The following is an 18145-nucleotide window of genomic DNA, read 5'->3' as shown; positions in this document are numbered from 1 at the left end:
GGCATGGTGGCCCGCACCTATAATCCCAGCTACTCAGGAGGCTGAGGCAGGAGAATCGCTTGAACCCATGAGGCGGAGCTGAGATCACACCACTACACCCCAGCCTGGGTGACAGAGCAAGACTCCATCTCAAAAGAAAAAAAAAAAAGAAAAGAAAATTACAAACGTAGACAAAACAAGTATAACAAGCCATCAAGTAACACCCAGTTTCAATTATAATCTCATGGATAATCTTTTTTCATTTATATATTCACATCCCCCCATCCTCATATTATGTGTATTTTTAAATATCATAGGTATTGTCAATTACTCTCCCAAAAGGTACCAATTCACACTCTCACTGCAACTGCACCAACCGGAAGAATTATCATTCTTTTGCTGTTTGACAACACACACTCTATCTACATCTCTAATAGTAGGTTTAAAAAGCATGTTCCTTATAGGTTTGTTAACAATTTTTTTTTTTTTTGAGACAGGGTCTTTGTCACCCAGGGTGAAGTGCAGTAGTGCAATTATGGGTCACTGAAGCCTCAATCTCCAGAGCTCAAGGGATCCTCCCACCTCAGCTCCCAAGCAGCTGGGACTACAGGCACACACCACACCACCATGACCAGCTGATTTTTTTTATTTTTAGTAGGAAATGGAGGGGGCAGGTCTCAAACTTCTTTTTTTGTTTTTTTTAAGATGGGGTTTCACCATGTTGGCCAGGCTGGTTTTTGAACTCCTGACCTCAGGTGATCCACCCACCTCAGCCTCCCAAAGTGCTAGGATTACAGGCGTGAGCCATCACGCCTGGCTAGGTCTCAAACTTCTGAGCTCAAGTAATCCCTTCGCTTTGACCTCCCACAAGTGCTAGGATTATAAGCATGAGCCACCACGCCCGGACTATTAACAATTTCTTTGTCTTCTGGAAACTGCAATTAATGTTGTTTGTCCATTTTAAAATGAAATGTTAATCATTTTCATAATAATTTTCAAGAGCATCTTATATATTATAACTCTTTCTTATACATATTGCAAACATTTTTCTGAGTTCATAAACTAAAGTGCCATGAGAAACAGACTTTTTGATTGGGGGATCAGTACTCCTTTTGGGTACTCCGTTGACTAGTCAGTAGCTACAAAGCTATATCCTTCATCTTACCTCATCTCAGATTCAAACTGCCTCTGCTCTTTAAGGAGCCAGGGATTGAGGGGAGGGAGAAAGAGGGAGTTTTTACACAACGGGCATAGAGTTTCAGTTTAACAAGGTAAAAAGTGTTATGGAGATGGCTCAATGTATTTAATATCATTGAACTGTACACTGAAAATTGGTTAAGATGGGCCAGACATGATGGCTCACATCAGTAACTCCAGCTCTTTGGGAAGTCAACGCGGGAGAGCTGCTTGAGACCAGGAGTTCAAGACCAGCTTAAGCAACACAAAAAGATTCAGGCTCTACAAAAAATTTCTTCGAAAATTAGCCAGATGTAGTGGCATGTGCCTATAGTCCCAGCTACTCAGAAAGCCAAGATGGGAGAATTGCATGAGCCTGGGAGGTCGAGGCTTCAGTGAGCTGTGACTGCACCACTGCATTCCAGCCTGGGGAACAGGGAGAACCTGTCTCAAAATTAAAAAAATAAGACCAGCCTGAGCAACATGGCAAGACAACATTCCTACAGAAAAAATTTTTTAAATGTGCCAGGCATGATGGCACATGCCTGCAGGATCACTTGAACCCAGGAGTTTGAGACTGCAGTGAGCTGGAAGCACACCACTGCACTCCAGCCTGGGTAACAGAGTGTGACCCTATCTCCTTTAAAAAAAAAAAAGAAAAAAAGTTAAATTTTGTTATATTTATTTTACCTCATTAAAAAGATTGGGAGAGAGGGCCCATAGTCACAATCACTGGATCACTGGTAGTGATATACATCTTAAAAGAGATTGCCTGGACAAATAAATTTCTTCCCTTGAGACCAAGTGTTCAAGCCAGTAACTCTTGGTTTACTACCCGAGAAGAAATAAGATCCTGATTCATGAACTTGAAAACTGGATGTTTAATTCAGAAATAGTGTGGCTTAGGGAAACTGGGACTAACTCTTCCCAATCCATTCCACATTTGTTCTTCTAGTGAACAAAGAACTACCTGAATTCTTAGTTGCCATCTTTGCCATGCTTTTTCCCACAATTTCTTCCCTTCCCTGGGAAAAGTAGCAAATATGTGAGTTAATCGCATGTGAAGGATATAACATAACCTAAGAAAAGGGGTATTTTTGGTGAAAACTTTCATACAGATATGGTCAAATTCATGAGGCCAAACAGGGTCAAAGTAAGGCCTACGTGTAAGGGAAGCAGCAGGCAATCTGCTTAAGCTTGGCCCGCACTAAAGCTATGGAGAAGGAATTCTCTTTTATCTCTTGAGAAAAGTATAGTAAAATGAAGCCTGAAACTGGTTGCCTTCTTTCTGGTTGAGGTTTCCTTGAAAGTAGAATGTCAAAGAGAACCAAGGTTGAACCTAAAGGACAAAAAGCATAAAGCAAGCAGCTTAAAGGCCAGCTCTACTCCACTTCTTAGTTTTAGAAATAATACAAACATCATGTTACATATATGGTTTTATAGAAAAAAATCAAACAGTGTAGAAAAAAATTAAATCAATAGTTCTTCACTCCATGTCTTCTAATATCCCCGTCTTACTCTCAGAAGCAGGTGTTGCTTTTTTTTGAGACGGAGTCTCGCACTATCACCCAGGCTGTAGTGCAGTGGCACGATCTCGGATCACTGCAATCTCCACCTCCTGGGTTCAAGCAACTCTTCTGTCTCAGCCTCCTGAGTAGCTGGGACTACAGGCATGCACCACCACGCCCAGCTAATTTTTTTGTATTTTTAGTAGAGACGAGGTTTCACCATGTTGGCCAGGATGGTCTTGATCTCCTGACCTCGTGATCTGCCCACCTGGGCCTCCAAAAGTGCTAGGATTACAGGCATGAGCCACTGTGCCTGGCCCAGGTGTTTCTTTTTTTTAAACTCTTTCAACTACATCGTCTGAAGGTACCCTCATATTTCCAAATAATGTGTTTATACTTCTCTTTTTTTTTTTTTTTTTTTTTTTTGAGATGGAGTTTCGCTCGTTACCCAGACTGGAGTGCAATGGCGCGATTTCGGCTCACCGCAACCTCTGCCTCCTGGGTTCAGGCAATTCTCCTGCCTCAGCCTCCTGAGTAGCTGGGATTACAGGCATGCGCCACCATGCCCAGCTAATTTTTTGTATTAGTAGAGACGGGGTTTCCCCAGGTTGACCAGGACGGTCTCGATCTCTTGACCTCGTGATCCACCCGCCTCGGCCTCCCAAAGTGCTGGGATTACAGGCTTGAGCCACCGTGCCCGGCCTATACTTCTCTTTTTAAATTGATCAACTTCAAATCTGACTTCTTGATATAGAAGCTGATAATTCACATCTTATGCTAACTCCTACTTCCTACCTCCGATCCTCTACAAATCTTGAACTATTTTCACTAAATCAGTAAGTTTTACTTATTGTTCAATGTGTAAATATTGGTCACTGCAAAGATAAGTGGTATACCCTTATTAAATGTCTTTTCTTATTTGCTTTTAATTTTTCCCAAAATTGCTTAATATATCCCTTTATTGCCTCCTGTTTCAAACTGTCAATGATAATTTCAAATCTTTTTTCCACATGTAGCTCTCCATGTTCCTGTGCCAATCTGGAATGACTACCCTCTAAGTCCTGTTCTTCTCATCTTGGAAGTTCCCCTTATCACTCTGCTTTCTAGGTCCCATATTCTTTTGCTGGAGCAGTGGCTTACAACAGAAGGATGTATAAACTTTGTGTATCTATTTCAATCCCACCCTTACAACTGACCAACACTTTCCCAGACACAGAATTTAATGTTGAAAATAATTTTCCCTCAGAAGTTTGATAATAGTCCTCTACTACACTCAGCATTAGTGATGAAAAATCTGATGCCACTCTGACTGTTACTCCTTTATAGGTTACCATTTTTTCCTCGGAAAGTTTCTAGGATCTTCCTTTATCCTTAATGTCTCAAAATTTCATAATTATGTGTCTAGGCAAGGTCTTCTTTCAATTATACTGTCCAGCCCTTGGTAAATCCTTTCATTTTTTTTTCTGTTTATCTTAGGCTCTCTCTTCATGCAGCAGGCTTTCCTCAACTATTTAGTGGTCCTTAATTGTCCACTGACAGTTAAGATTAAGGTTACATAAATCTACATGGAATCTCTTTATATGTGATGCAGGAATTGGAGAGAGGTGAGCTTTGCCTTAGGGTGATCAGATAGGGAGGCAACACTTAGACTAATAAACTCTGCCAAAATATGGAGGTCTTTCTTCAGGACCTTATCAGTGTAAGAACCCTCTCTACATTTTTTACTTAAGGGGCTACACAACTGGATACAGGTGAGTAGTGTCCCTCTGTGTAAGATATAGACAAACATCCCCCTCTTACCATCTGTAAATGTTATCCTCTCATCCCTCACCTTGCTGGGACCCATGGTCAGGGGTTGCTACTAGTGGCTCAGAATCAGCAGATACCCTAGTCTTACAACTGGGCAACACTGAGAAGAAACACATTCATTAGAGAACAAAGTTAAAATTTTGAAACTATTATAGTAGGCATTAAGTATCATAAATACTGCAAATAAACTATATTAAAAATTACAGATCAACTGACTTGGAATCTCAATTCCCATTTATAATGGTTAATATGCAAAAATGCAGCCTTCTTATAAACAACCAACATATATACATTTGTCTCCTAACCTACTGACAACTTATATTTGAAAACTGGTATCTCAGAATATACTTTAATTAATCAGAACATTTTAATCAGTCAAAACATCTATTCCCCAAACCCCTTTCTAGTAAGAGTCCAATGAGAGTTAAGGAAAACATGATTATTTTATTTAAAGTCTATGGCTCTGGTCATTCAACAAATATTTGTAGAATGCCTGCTATATGCCAAGACAGACAAATGTGGAAAGATACAGTACATACCACTAAGGAACACAGTCTTTGTAGAGAAACACATGTGCACTTCAAAAAAACTATATGCAGCATAATTCCTATAATGAATAAACACAAGAATAATAATATCTAATCTGTCCAGGAGCAAATGGCAGGGACAGACAAAACTTCATCAGAACTTAGCTTTTAACTACAGACTTAGAGGATGAGTAGTAGTTTCAGAGATGAACCTTAGAGAGGACTTCATAAGCCTAGGGAACATATGTAAAGGCAGAAAGTCAGGAGACAACACACACTTTTCTAGGAACAAAACTGCAGTATAGCTGCAGCTCAAATTAGAGAGAAAGTGGCATAGATAACACTGAACAAATGAAAAAGACCAAGCTATAAAGGTAGAGACACTGCCTCTTTGTCTTATTTACTGTCATATATCCCTTGTACCTGGCCCCCAAGAGATTCTCAATACTAGCTGAATAAATAAATGCTATGCAAAAGAGAAAAGATGGGAACCCAAATAAATCTGCAATAATCTATTAATAAGAAAAGGGCAGGGCATGGTGGCTCACGCCAGTAATCCCAGCACTTTGAGAGGCCAAGGAAGGCAGATCACTTAAGGTCAGGAGTTCCAGACCAGCCTGGCCAACATGGTAAAACCCCGTCTCTACTAAAAACACAAAAATTAAATAGGCATAGTAGTGTGTGCCTGTTAATCTCAGCTACTCAGGAGGCTGAGGCACAAGAATTGCTTGATCCCAGGAGATGGAAGTTGCAGTCAGTTGAGATCACGCCACTGCATTCCTGCCTGGACAACAGAGCAAGACTCCATCACAAAAAACAAACAAAAAAAAAAAAGAAAAGAAAAACCTGAAATCAAGCCATGAAGAAGCTGGAATTTTTAAAAAATCCCTGGAGAGTAGGGTTTTGAGTAACACAGTTTACATACTTTACATTTTCCAAGTTTTTAAAAATAATCACGGCATCACTCTTATAACAAGAAATAATTTAAAAGTAAAACAGCCATTAGGAATTAACTCTTTGTGGTATTGAGAGCAAATGAGAAATTCAGAACAACTCCCAAGTTTTTAACTTGGGAAACTGGGAGGATGGTATTGGGGAAATTAGGAGAAAAGCAGTAGCAAGTTTAAATCATCTCTGTTTCATCCAAGAAAGGATGTCTGCTAGGCAAAATATTTGCAAAAACTGACCATATACTTACCTATAAAACAAGTCTTAACAAATTTAAAGCTATAAAATCATACAGCATATATTTTATAACTACAATGTCATAAGACTCCAAAATCAATAAAAAGATAACTTAAAAGTTGGAAATCGAGACATACACTTTTAGGCTCGGTGCAGTGGCTCATGCTTGTAATCTGAGCACTTTGGGGGGGCCGAGGTGGGCAGATCACTTGAGCTCAGGCAAGACCAGCCTAGACAACATGGCAAAACCTATCTCTACAAAAAAATTAAAAATTAGCCAGGTGTGGTGCTGCATGCCTGTAGGCCTGACTACTCAGGTAGGAGGATCAATTGAGCCCAGATTAAGGCTGCAGTGAGCCATGATCATGCCACTGCATTCCAGCCTGGGGAACTGACTGAAACCCTGTCTCTAAAAAAAAAAAAAAAGAAAGAAAAGAAAATATACACTTTTAAATAATCCATGGGCCAAAGAAGAAATCATAATGGAAGTAATGGAAATTAGCAAGTATTCAAAGCTAAACAACAAAAAACACTTACTAAAACTTGTGGGATGCAGCTAAAGCAGTACTTGGAGAGATAAGTCTCAAAATTATATATACTAGAAAAAAACAGGCCAGGCATGGTAACTCACACCTGTAATCCCAGCACTTTGGGAGGCTGAGGTGGGCAGACCACAAGGTCAGGAGTTTGAGACCAGCCTGGCAAACAAGGTGAAATCCCATCTCTACTAAATATACAAAAATTAGCTGGGCATGGTGGCATGGCACACGCCTGTAATCTGAGCTTCTTCAGAGGCTGAGGCAGGAGAATTGCTTGAATCAGGGAGTTGAAAGTTGCACTGAGCCGAGATCACGCCACTGCACTCCAGCCTGGCAACAGAGCAAGACTCCATCTCAAAAAAAAAGAAAAAAGAAAAGACAAAAAGGGTTAATGAATTGAGTAGCTATCTCTTGTTGAAGGAAGAAAAAAGAAAACAAGCCCCAAAAAAGTAGAAAAATAAAAGAACAGAAATTAAACACAGGGAAAAGAAAGCATACGACAGAACCAATGGCACCAAAAGCTGGTCCTCTGAAAAAACTAATAAAAGGAAAACATTTGGGAAAGATTATTCACGACGTCTAGGAAGCAGCTGGCTATTAGGAGCCACAGCTCAGAATATCTGGTTTGGAACTGAAGATCTAGAAGTCATCAAATATTAATAATATGTATTTGGAACCCTGGATAGAAATGAGAAGTGAAAATGAGATGAGTAGGACTTTGCTGTATTAAGATAGGAGAGTAAAGATTTATTTGTTCCTTCTTATGACAAAATGGAAAAGAAAAAATTAAGGCGGGGCACGGTGGCTCACGACTGTAATCCCAGCACTTTGGGAGGCTGAGGCAAGTATATCACCTCAGGTTGGAAGTTTGAGACCAGCCTGACCAACATGGAGAAACCCCATCTCTACTAAAAATACAAAATTAGCCAGGTGTGGTGGCACATGCCTATAATCCCAGCTATTCAGAAGGCTAAGGCAGGAGAATCGCTTGAGCCCGAGAGGCAGAGATTGCGGTGAGCCAAGATCGTGCCATTGCACTCCAACCTAGGCAACAAGAGCAAAACTCCATCTCACATAAAAAGAAAAAAGAAAAACATACTCCATCTTCAACTATACATGTCCATGTTCACATCACATGTGAAATTCTAAATCACAATATATCAAGATGGAAGGTAGCTGGAAGAATGAACACTCGTAAAATCAGGAAGAAAATTAAACATAAGTGCCAGCAGAAAGAACAATGAGGAATGAGAAGCAAATCCATTGGCCTACAGAACCTCAAAAGACTAAAGAATTGTCGGCACCAGATTCAAAAGACACAGATCAAGTGGGCACATTAAGAATGGAGAAATGGGCCAGGCATGGTAGCTCAGGCCTGTAATTCCAGCACTTTGGGAGGCTGAGGCAGGCAGATCAAGAGGTCAGGAGTTTGAGACCAGCCTGGCCAATATTGTGAAACTTCGTCTCTACTAAAAATACAAAAATTAGCCAGGCATGCTGGCACTCACCTGTAGTCCCAGCTACTCAGGAGGCTGAGACAGAAGAATCGCTTGAACCTGGGAGGCAGAGGTTGCAGTGAGTCAATATCATACCACTGCTCTCCAGCCTGGGCAACAGAGCGAGATTCTGTCTCAAAAAAAAAAAAAAAAAAAAAAAGGAAAGAAAGAAAAGAAAGAAAGAAAGAAAGAAAGGAAGGAGAAATATGTAGAAGTTGGAATAAAAGGTCAATTGGAAGCCAGGCGAGGATCACTTGAGGCAATGAGTTCACAAACAGCCTAGTCAATATAGGGAGACCCCACTACTACAAAAAAAATTTTTTTTAATTAGCCAGGCATGGTGGCATATGCTTGCAGTCCCAGCTTCCCAGCTACTCAGAATGCTGAAGTGGGTAGATCACTTGAGCACAGGAGTTTGAGGCAGCAGTGAACTATAATGGCAGTGATCTATATAATTCAGCCGCTGCATTCCAGCCTGGGTAACAAGCAAAACCATATCTCAAAAAAACAAAAGGACACTTGGAACCCCCAAGTCACATCTCCTACCCTGTACATCCCATCAGAATAGGGAACATTTATTCTTTTAAGGAATTGAATCAAGGAAAATACAAGGCACAGAGAGGGGAACACGCAAGGTGCTAGCTGAAAGTAGGGTTAAACTTTCTCTATAAATATATTCAAGCCAATCAATGAAAAAGGAAATGAATGTTTTAAAACACCATTTTGCAAACTAATGAATAAATAGATCCATGCTAAGAGCAGCAAGAGAAACATTACATGCTTCCTGATGGGAAAACACACCACACATGTGAAATCATCCTGCCCACCCAAACCCTACAGAAGGCAAACCTGAATCTGATAATCCTCTAGATCTAGACATCAATTCACAGTAAATGCAGATAAATATGCTCCACAATGGGGATGCAATCAGCAAAATCCAGGTTAAGAAATGTACATGACAAATGACCTGGTTTCTCCCACAAATAAACTGCACAGAAAAAAAGAAGCAAGATCTAAGAAAATACCTGTAATTGAAAAAAATCTTAAAACATACTAGCAAATTGAATAATCCTCAAGATGCATACCTGCATCAAAGAAAACTACAAAGAAAAAATAAAGTAATCACCATAAAAGTCAGGATGGAGATTATCTGGGAGATGGAAGGGTTGCAATGTGGGCTTCTGGGTTAGCTGGCAATGTTCTATTTTTGACCCTGGGGTGGTTACAAAAGTTTTCACCTTATATAACAAAGATAGACAATAAGAGAAAACAGATTAAGAAAAGCAGAGGATTAATCAGAAATATTCAACATGTGAAAACAGAAAAAAGAAGAAAAAATTATCAAAGAAAAAGTAGAAGAAAACATCCCAGTATTGAAAGACAGAATTCACCAAATTGAAAAGGCCACAAGTGTCCAGCAAATTGAATAAAAAAAGATCTGTTCCAAGAAAATCAAGGATAAAGATAAGATACGTTTAGAAAGAGAGAAAAAGGGCAACTAACAAAGGACTGAGAATAATAATCATTACAGCAATATTACTAATCAGAAGACAGTGGAACTATTCACTTAAAAATCTGAGTGAAAAACAAATTCTGGGTAAAAATCAACTTTATAACCAGCCAAATTATCAATCAACGGGCTAAAGAGAATGAGAGTAAAGTTGGGCAACAGTGACACACTCCTGTAGTCCCAGCTACTCCACAGGCTGAGGCAGAAGGATTGCTTGAGCCTAGTTCAGGGCTATAGTGTACTATCACCATGCCTGTGAATAGCCACTATACTCCAGCCTGGGCAACACAGAGAGATCCTATCTCTAAAATTTATATTTTAAGAAAGAGCGAGAGAGAAAGAGTGTGTGTGTGTGTATGAAAATTAGAACATTTTCAGCCATAAAAAGTCTTTAAAGATTTATCACCCAAGCACACTTTCTTTGAGTTTAACATAACAACTAAACAAAGGGAGTAAACCAAATAAAAAGCAGGCATGGTATGCGAGGGATGTTACACAGCAGAGAAGAGAAAGGAATTCCCAGGATGATGGTAGAGAAAAGCCCCAAGAGGCCTGGCGCAGTGGCTCACACCTGTAATCAGGAGTTCCGAGACCAGCCTGGCCAACATGGTAAAACCCCATCTCTACTAAAAATACAAAAAAAGTTAGCCAGGCATGGTGGCGGGTGCCTGTAATCCCAGCTACTCAGGAGGCTGAGGCAGGAGAATCACTTGAACCCAAGAGGTGGAGGTTGCAGTGAGGTGATGTTGCGCTATTGCACTCCAGCCTGGGTGACAGAGCGAGACAAGAAAGCGAGAAAGAAAGAGAGAAAAAGGGAAAGAGAGAGAAAGAGAGAAAGAAAGAGAAAGAAGGAAAGAGACAGAGAGAAAGAAAGAGAAAGAAGGAAAGAGAGAAGGAGAGAGAGAGAGAAGCCCCAAGACAATACAACTTCAAGCAGGTCTAAGGAACCAGTCCAAATTAGAGCGGAACTCCAGAAGAGCTCCAGTAGGGTATCTCTAAGAAAAACAAATGGCACTGATAAATTATATGACAAATTCATTGTGGAAAAGTACACTGTGAGAGACTTTGTGAACAACTGAAGATGTATAAAGATTTTAATGTTCAAAGAAAAGTAGGCAAATTCTGTTTTTTAATGAGGCAATTTTTAAATGTAGTTGTATAAGAAAAAATGTAAATCTAGAAATAATAACAACAGCTAACAAGTGTTTGCCACTATTCTAAATTCTATTTTTTTTTTGAGGTGGAGTTTCGCTCTGTCACCCAGGATGGAGTGCAAAGGCACAATCTTGGCTTTCTGCAACCTCCATCTCCTGGGTTCAAGTGTTTCTCCTGCCTCAGCCTCGCGCCTGCCACCATGCCCAGCTGATTTTTTGTATTTTTAGTAGAGATGGGGTTTCACCATGTTGGCCAGGCTCATCTTCAACTCCTGAACTCAGGTGATCCACCCGCCTTGGCCTCCCAAAGTGCTGCAGACTACAGACATGAGCCACTCTGCCCAGTTGTATTCTAAATTCTTTACATGCATTAACTAACCCTCACCACTACTTTGTGGTACCATATTCTATGTGGTTCTTCATATGTAAACAATTTTTATATACTCACAAATGAAAACAGTTTAAAATGTCTTATATAACTATATTGAAAGAATGAAGGCAGGAGCAATGAATTTCCTTCTCATCTAATATTATTTTTATAGAGAAACTTTTGTAACATTATGTTTCATCTAAAATTATGTTGATAGAGAATATATTTATAGAAAAAGCTTACCCCCTTACCCCTCTCCTCATTCATTCTCATCTAACATCATTTTTTAAAAAAATCTAAAACTGTTGACTCTAGATGCAGTGATATTTTATTTAGAGATATAAAGAATTAGGTAAGGGTTAAAAGTTATTGAGTGGGAAGGGGTGGAAAGATAGACAAGAAACTACATCATTTTGGTTTAAAAAGCCTTTTTTTTTTTTTCTTCGAAATGGAGTTTCGCTGTTGTTACCCAGACTGGAGTGCAATGGCACGATCTCAGCTCACCGCAACCTCCGCCTCCTGGGTTCAAGCAATTCTCCTGCCTCAGCCTCCCGAGTAGCTGGGACTACAGGCGCGCACCACCATGCCCAGCTAATTTTCGTATTTTTAGTAGAGACAAGGTTTCACCTTGTTGACCAGGATGGTCTCGATCTCTTGACCTCATGATCCACCCGCCTCAGCCTCCCAAAGTGCTGGGATTATAGGCGTGAGCCACCGCGCCCGGCCTAAAAAGCCTTTTAATTTCACAATTATCTGATGTTTTAAACTCGTAGAAGAAGCATGCTATTAAATATTATAAATTTACTTTTAAAAAGATAAAAAATAAAAGCAGTGAAGACAAACCCTTGGTAACATCAGCATCCATAGCAGTGTTTCAAAAGGATATTCTCTGAAATACCAGTTCTAAAGAATGTTAATGGTATGTGAAAAAACTGTTTCAATAACCAATTAATATCCTCAGAGATCTGAGAAAATATTGCATCCATGAAATAAGAATAAAGAGCTCTAAAGAAATAAAATTACAGTCAAAATAAAAATTTCAAGAGAAGAAAAACCAAAGATAGATAAAACAGATTAAGACAATCAGAGGCTCAGTCTAATATAACCAACATGTGAAAACAGAAAAAAGGTGCAGAAAATATTATCAAAGAAAAAGTAGAAAACATCCCAGTAACCAAGTAAACTGCGGGGCTTTTTCACAAAAGGGCTTCCTTGGAGATTTTAACATGTTAAGAAATACTTTATAGTTTTCCCTAACATGAGACAACAGGAACTCCACACACTTTCCTTAAAACAGCTAAAAAAAAAAAAAAAAAAAAAAAAAAAAAGAACTGTTTTAAGGCAGTATTCTCAACTCAAGTCCATAAATCAGTACTGATCTACAGCAAAGTAAGAAAATCGAGAACAATATATTCAGTATTTAATTAAGTTAATCAACTTAAAAGACCATTCTGTATTTTGAGGGCATATTCTTCTCATATTCTTCAATGTAAGTATCTTTTATGCAATGATGGTAGTGACAGTTTAAAACATTCTTACTTTCTAAAATAAAATGTTGGCAATCCTGTCAGTACACTATCCCCACCCTATGAAAGAGTTAATGGTTCATGAAAGGTTAAGTATAGGAATCTCAGGAAAACTCTTATTTGAATGATGGACAAACAACTCCAGAGGGGCCAGGCACAGTGGCTATTGCCTATAATCCCAGCACTTTGGGAGGCTGAAGTTGGAGGATCACTTGAGGTCAGAAGTTTGAGAACCAGTCTGGACAACATAGCAAGATCCTGTATTGCCATGTTCTAAAAAATGTTTTAAATACAAAATTAAAAATGCTTTTTTATGAAAGAATCCTGAGGAAAAGAAGTCACCAGAGAAATGTAAAGATAACCCAGAGAGTAAAATATCACCAAAAAAATGAGAAAATACAACCAAGAAAGTAGTAGTATATGAGATGTTAAGAAAAATGAGTAATAAAAACTGTTTACTGAATTTAACAATACAAATGTCACATTGGAGCACTGACTTCAAATGCCAGACTGCATGGGGTTTAGAAGTGAGGACTAATAGGCTGAGTTTAGTTTATTCTAAAAGTTTAGCTCCTCAAAGAGGTCAAAAAAGTTTTAGGAGCAAAAAAATGTTTGAACATTCATACAAGCTACTGGTTACAAAAATTGAGAAGTTGTTAAAACTAGTTAAAATAATCTAACCAAGAATATTCATATTCCAACAATCCTAATCTCTTACTTTCATATACTGACAATTAAACCTGAATCTTCTGTATAAAAGATATAATAAAAGTACAATCAGCCAGCCACGGTGGCTCACGCCTATAATCCCAGCACTTTGGGAAGCCAAGACAGGCAGATCACCTGAGGTCAGGAGTTTGAGACCAGCCTGCCCAACATGGAGAAACCCCCATGTCTACTAAAAATACAAAAATTAGCCAGACATGGTGGTGCATGCCTGTAGTCACAGCTACTTGGGAGGCCGAGGCAGGAGAATTGCTTGAACCTGGGAGACAGAGGTTGCAGTGAGTCAAGATCATGCCACTGCACTTGAGCCTAGACAACAGAGTGAGACTCTCTCTCAAAAAAAAAATAAAGTACAATCAAGCTATTAATACTTGGGAGGCTGAGACAGGAACATCACTTGAGGCTAGGGGTTCAAGACCAGCCTGGGCAACATAGTGAGAACCCCCCCAACACACACACACACACCCACACACACACTCTCTCTCTCTAAAACAATTAAAAAATTAAGCCAGGCATGGTGGCATGAGCATGTAGTCCCAACTACTTGGGAGGCTGAAGTGTGAAGATAGCTTGGACCCAGGAGTTCAAGGCTACAGTGAACTATGAGAGCCATGATCATACCACTGCACTCCTGAGAGGCTCCATCTCTGTCTTTTTCTTTAAGGTAGAATCAAACAATTTTCTAGAAATTTACAATCTAATAACTCCTTGTAAACAAGTGAAATTTGCATTTTCAATTACAATTGAGAGTAAACATTTTGCTTATCACTGGAACTCTAAAAACTTCTCAAGGTATGGCATAAAGTAGGGACTTAAAAATCTCTCTTGAATAAACTAATGAAAGCCTGTATTTATCAATATACATATTAGTAAGTAAATCCACCATTTATCAAGCAAATATCACTATCCTGTAAAAGTACATATTCTATTACACAGCGCCCTAAATTTATTCATGTATTTATCTAGAATTAAAAAGCCAAAACAGCACTTATAAATTGTACTTAATTTCACCTCACTTGAAAATTGCAACTAAAAGCAGAGGCAAATTCTCCTCTCCAACCTCAAGTTCAGTCTGAGCCCCTTAGAATTAAAAATAGCTTGGCTGGGTGCAGTGGTTCACACCTGTAATCCCAGCACTTTGGGAGGCCAAGGAGGGTGGATCATCTGAAGTCAGGAATTCAAGACCAGCCTGGCTAACAAGGTGAAACCGTTTCTACTAAAAATACAAAAAAAAAAAAAAAAAAAAAATTAAGCTGGGGATGGCGGCATGCGCCTGTAATCCCAGCTACTTGGGAGGCTGAGGCAGGAGAATCGCTCGAACCTGGGAGGCAGAGGTTGCAGTGAGCTGAGATTATGCCATTGCACTCCAGCTTGGGCAACAAGAGTGAAACTCCATCTCAAAAACAAAATAGCTTAACCACCTAACAGGTCAGGCAATGAACAGAGGTTTTTTAAATATCTTAAATATCTTAAAACGTAAGCTAAAATATCAGTTTTATAGAACGTCTTTGCATGTTTGTGTCTCTACCAAAAGCACCTATTTTTGTGATCACAAAAAGACATTTATAAACTATAAAAAATACAGATCTTAATTGTAAATGAGGTCGGGCATGGTGGCTCATGCCTGTAATCCCAGCACTTTGGTAGGCCAAGGCAGGCAGATTGCTTGAGGTCAGGAGTTCCATACCAGCCTGGCCAACGTGGTGAAACCCCACCTCTACTGAAAAATAAAAAAATTAGCCAGGAACGTTGGCACACAGCTGTAATCCCAGCTACTTGGGAGGCTGAGGCACAAGAATTGCTTGAACCTGGGAGGCAGAGGTTGCAGTGAGCCCAGACTGTACCACTGCATTCCTGCCTGGACAACAGAGTGAAATTCTGTTTAAAAAAAAAAAAATTGAAAATGACATGATTGAATATAACATATCAAGTATTTTCAAAATGGCAAATACCAAACATCTAGAAACAGTATTAGATTTTTAAGAATATATCTGATTTTTAAAAAAATCAATATGACAATTGGTAGAATCTTTACATCATAATATCCACAGCCATCTAAATTATTCGTGCAAATTGAATCCTTGATGATATTATCTCATATATACAATGGATAACAAAGAAAAGTTAACTACAGACTTAAAACACCAAAACCAACAAGGTCAACAATATACATAAAAAACACAGATAAATGTGAATTAAGTACAGGTATATACATTAATGTTCAAGTCCAGAATTTATAAAGTTGATTAAACTACATAAAATGAGCCTATACTAACAATTCAGGCAAGGATGAACTGGAAAATTCAGCATTTTCATTGTAATCTTGCAGACTTTGGTCCTAAGGCCAAAGAGAAAGAAATAATAGAACTTAGGGGCTCCCGCTGCAAGCCACTAACTGTATCCTCTAGTTTAAAAAGTTCCAATTACTACAAAGAACAGTATTAACTGGATCTTTGGTAGGTAGTAGGTATATGGATCACAAGGGCCAGAAAATACTTGCGTCTTACCATACTCTCTAACTTTCTCAAAAGCATTTGTATCTCATTTTTTCCTCCCAATAATACCATAAAACAGGAAAGGGAGACTACTGTTTAACAAATGAAAAATCTGGAACTCAGAAGTACAATTACTTCCTTAAAGTTGTGAAGAAAGATAGGTAATGCTTGGCTCTACTATGGTAAACCCCAATTAAAGTGATACTATTATTTCTGAGATACACCAAGTTATTCTAGGTATTTGTCATTTTTGATCCTAATTATGAACCGAGGTCACATACAGTGGGGAAGGCTAAGAATATTTTCAGATTTAACAAATGGTAAAATCAGGCCATTCACTGCCACTATCCAGCCTCTTGTCCACAGTAAATTTTGCCATTAAGGCTTTTTTTATAGGTCTAACTGAAGTCATCTACCAGTGATGAAATGATGCAATTCCACAGATGGTTCAACTTGGTTGTTAAAGTGTCCTCAGATACCAACACAGGTTGAGCAAGCCTAATCTGAAAGTCCAAAATCTGAAATGCTTGAAAATCTGAAATTTTCTAAGTATCAACCCAAGTGAAGAATTCCACACCTGACATCGTGATGGGTTGTAGTCAAAACTCAGGTGGCACAACACATAGTTTATTCAATGTCCCAAAGGAAAAAATAAGCTTTAGACTAAGTATATAAAGTGTATATGAAACATAAATGAATTTTGTGTTTAAACTTGGGTCTCATCCCCAAGATATCTCATTTGTATATGCAAATTTCTAAAATCTGAAAAAGTTTAAAATCCAAAACGCTGCTGGTCCCAAGCATTTCAAATAAGAGATATTCAACCTGTAGCTGTCTGTAGAATTTTGACACGACAAAAAAAAAGTTCAAAGACAGAAGCCTGTAGTATACATTTTCAAAGTTCTATATTTAAGTCTTATACAGAAAAATACAAAATAGTTCTTCAAACAACAACAAAACTGAGAAACTAACATATTTACTAGACTGATAATACTACAAGTCAAATATGATTAATATATTAGTTTTCTCCTCTCGTAGGAATATGTCTTTGCATCTCAAGATTCACTCCAAGATGCCTTTCAATTCTTCACAAACCAAGATCTTTCCCATCCAAGGCATTCATACATATTGTACCTACTACCAAAATTACCCTTCTTCCTCATTTTTTTTTTTTTTTTTTTTTTTTTTGAGACAGAGTCTTGCTCTGTCGCCCAGGCTGGAGTACAGTGGTACAATCTCGGCTCACTGCAGCCTCCGCCTCCTGGGTTCAAGTGATTGTCGTGGCTGAGCCTCTTGAGTAGCTGGGATTACAGGCATGTGCCACCATGCACAGCTAATTTTTTTGTATTTTTAGTAGAGACAGGGTTTCACCATGTTGGCCAGGCTGGTCTCAAACTTCTGGCCTCAAGTGATCTACTTGCCTCAGTCTCTCAAAATGCTAGGATTACAGGTGTGAATTACAGGGGGCCAATACACCCGGCCCCCTCCTTCATTTTTTACCTTGCTAATCCTTCTAAGTACAGTCATGTGCTGCACAATAACATTTTGGTCAATGACATATTACATATACAACAGTGGTCCCCTAAGATTATAATGGAGCTGAAAAAATCCCTGTTACCCAGTGACTTTGTAACCACTGAAATGCAATGCTTTGTAATGTATTTGCAGTGATGCTGGTATAAAACAAACCTACTGCAATACCAGTAGTGCATACACTCATTATATACAATACATAATGCTGATAACAAATGATTATGTTACTGGCTTATGTATACGCTATTTGGTTGTCCCTTGGTTCTACAGTATGCCCCATAGAACCTATGGATGCCAAAAGCTGGCCCTGGCTGGGCCCAGTGGCTCATGCCTATAATCCCAGCACCTCAGGAGGCCAAGGCAGGAGTACTGCTTGAGGCCACGAGTTCAAGACCAGCACGGGCAACATACCAAGACCCCGTCGCTACAGAATAAATATTTTTTAAATTAGCCAGCTGTTGTGGCATGCACCTGTAGTCCTAGCTACTCAGGAGGCTGAAGCAGAAGGATCACTTGAGCCCAGGAGTCTGAGGGTACAGTGAGCTATGATCATGTCACTGTACTCCAGCTTGGGCAACAGAGACCCTGTCTCTTTAAAAAAAAAAAAAAAAA

General features: G+C 39.0%; 1 protein-coding gene across 4 annotated transcripts in view; it reads right to left on the bottom strand.

Annotated features, from left to right (window-relative positions):
• Nucleotides 1-18145, bottom strand: part of MTF2 (metal response element binding transcription factor 2) — a 61605-nt gene that overhangs the window by 35076 nt on the left and 8384 nt on the right. The gene's annotated exons all lie outside the window — the stretch shown is intronic.

The sequence above is a fragment of the Aotus nancymaae genome, unplaced genomic scaffold (assembly GCF_030222135.1).
Source record: "Aotus nancymaae isolate 86718 unplaced genomic scaffold, 86718_ANA_hifiasm-v0.15.2.pri h1tg000122l, whole genome shotgun sequence".
Lineage (NCBI taxonomy): Eukaryota > Metazoa > Chordata > Mammalia > Primates > Aotidae > Aotus > Aotus nancymaae.
The sequence above is the reverse complement of the archived record's forward strand: the minus strand, read 5'-3'. Positions and strand labels throughout refer to the sequence as shown.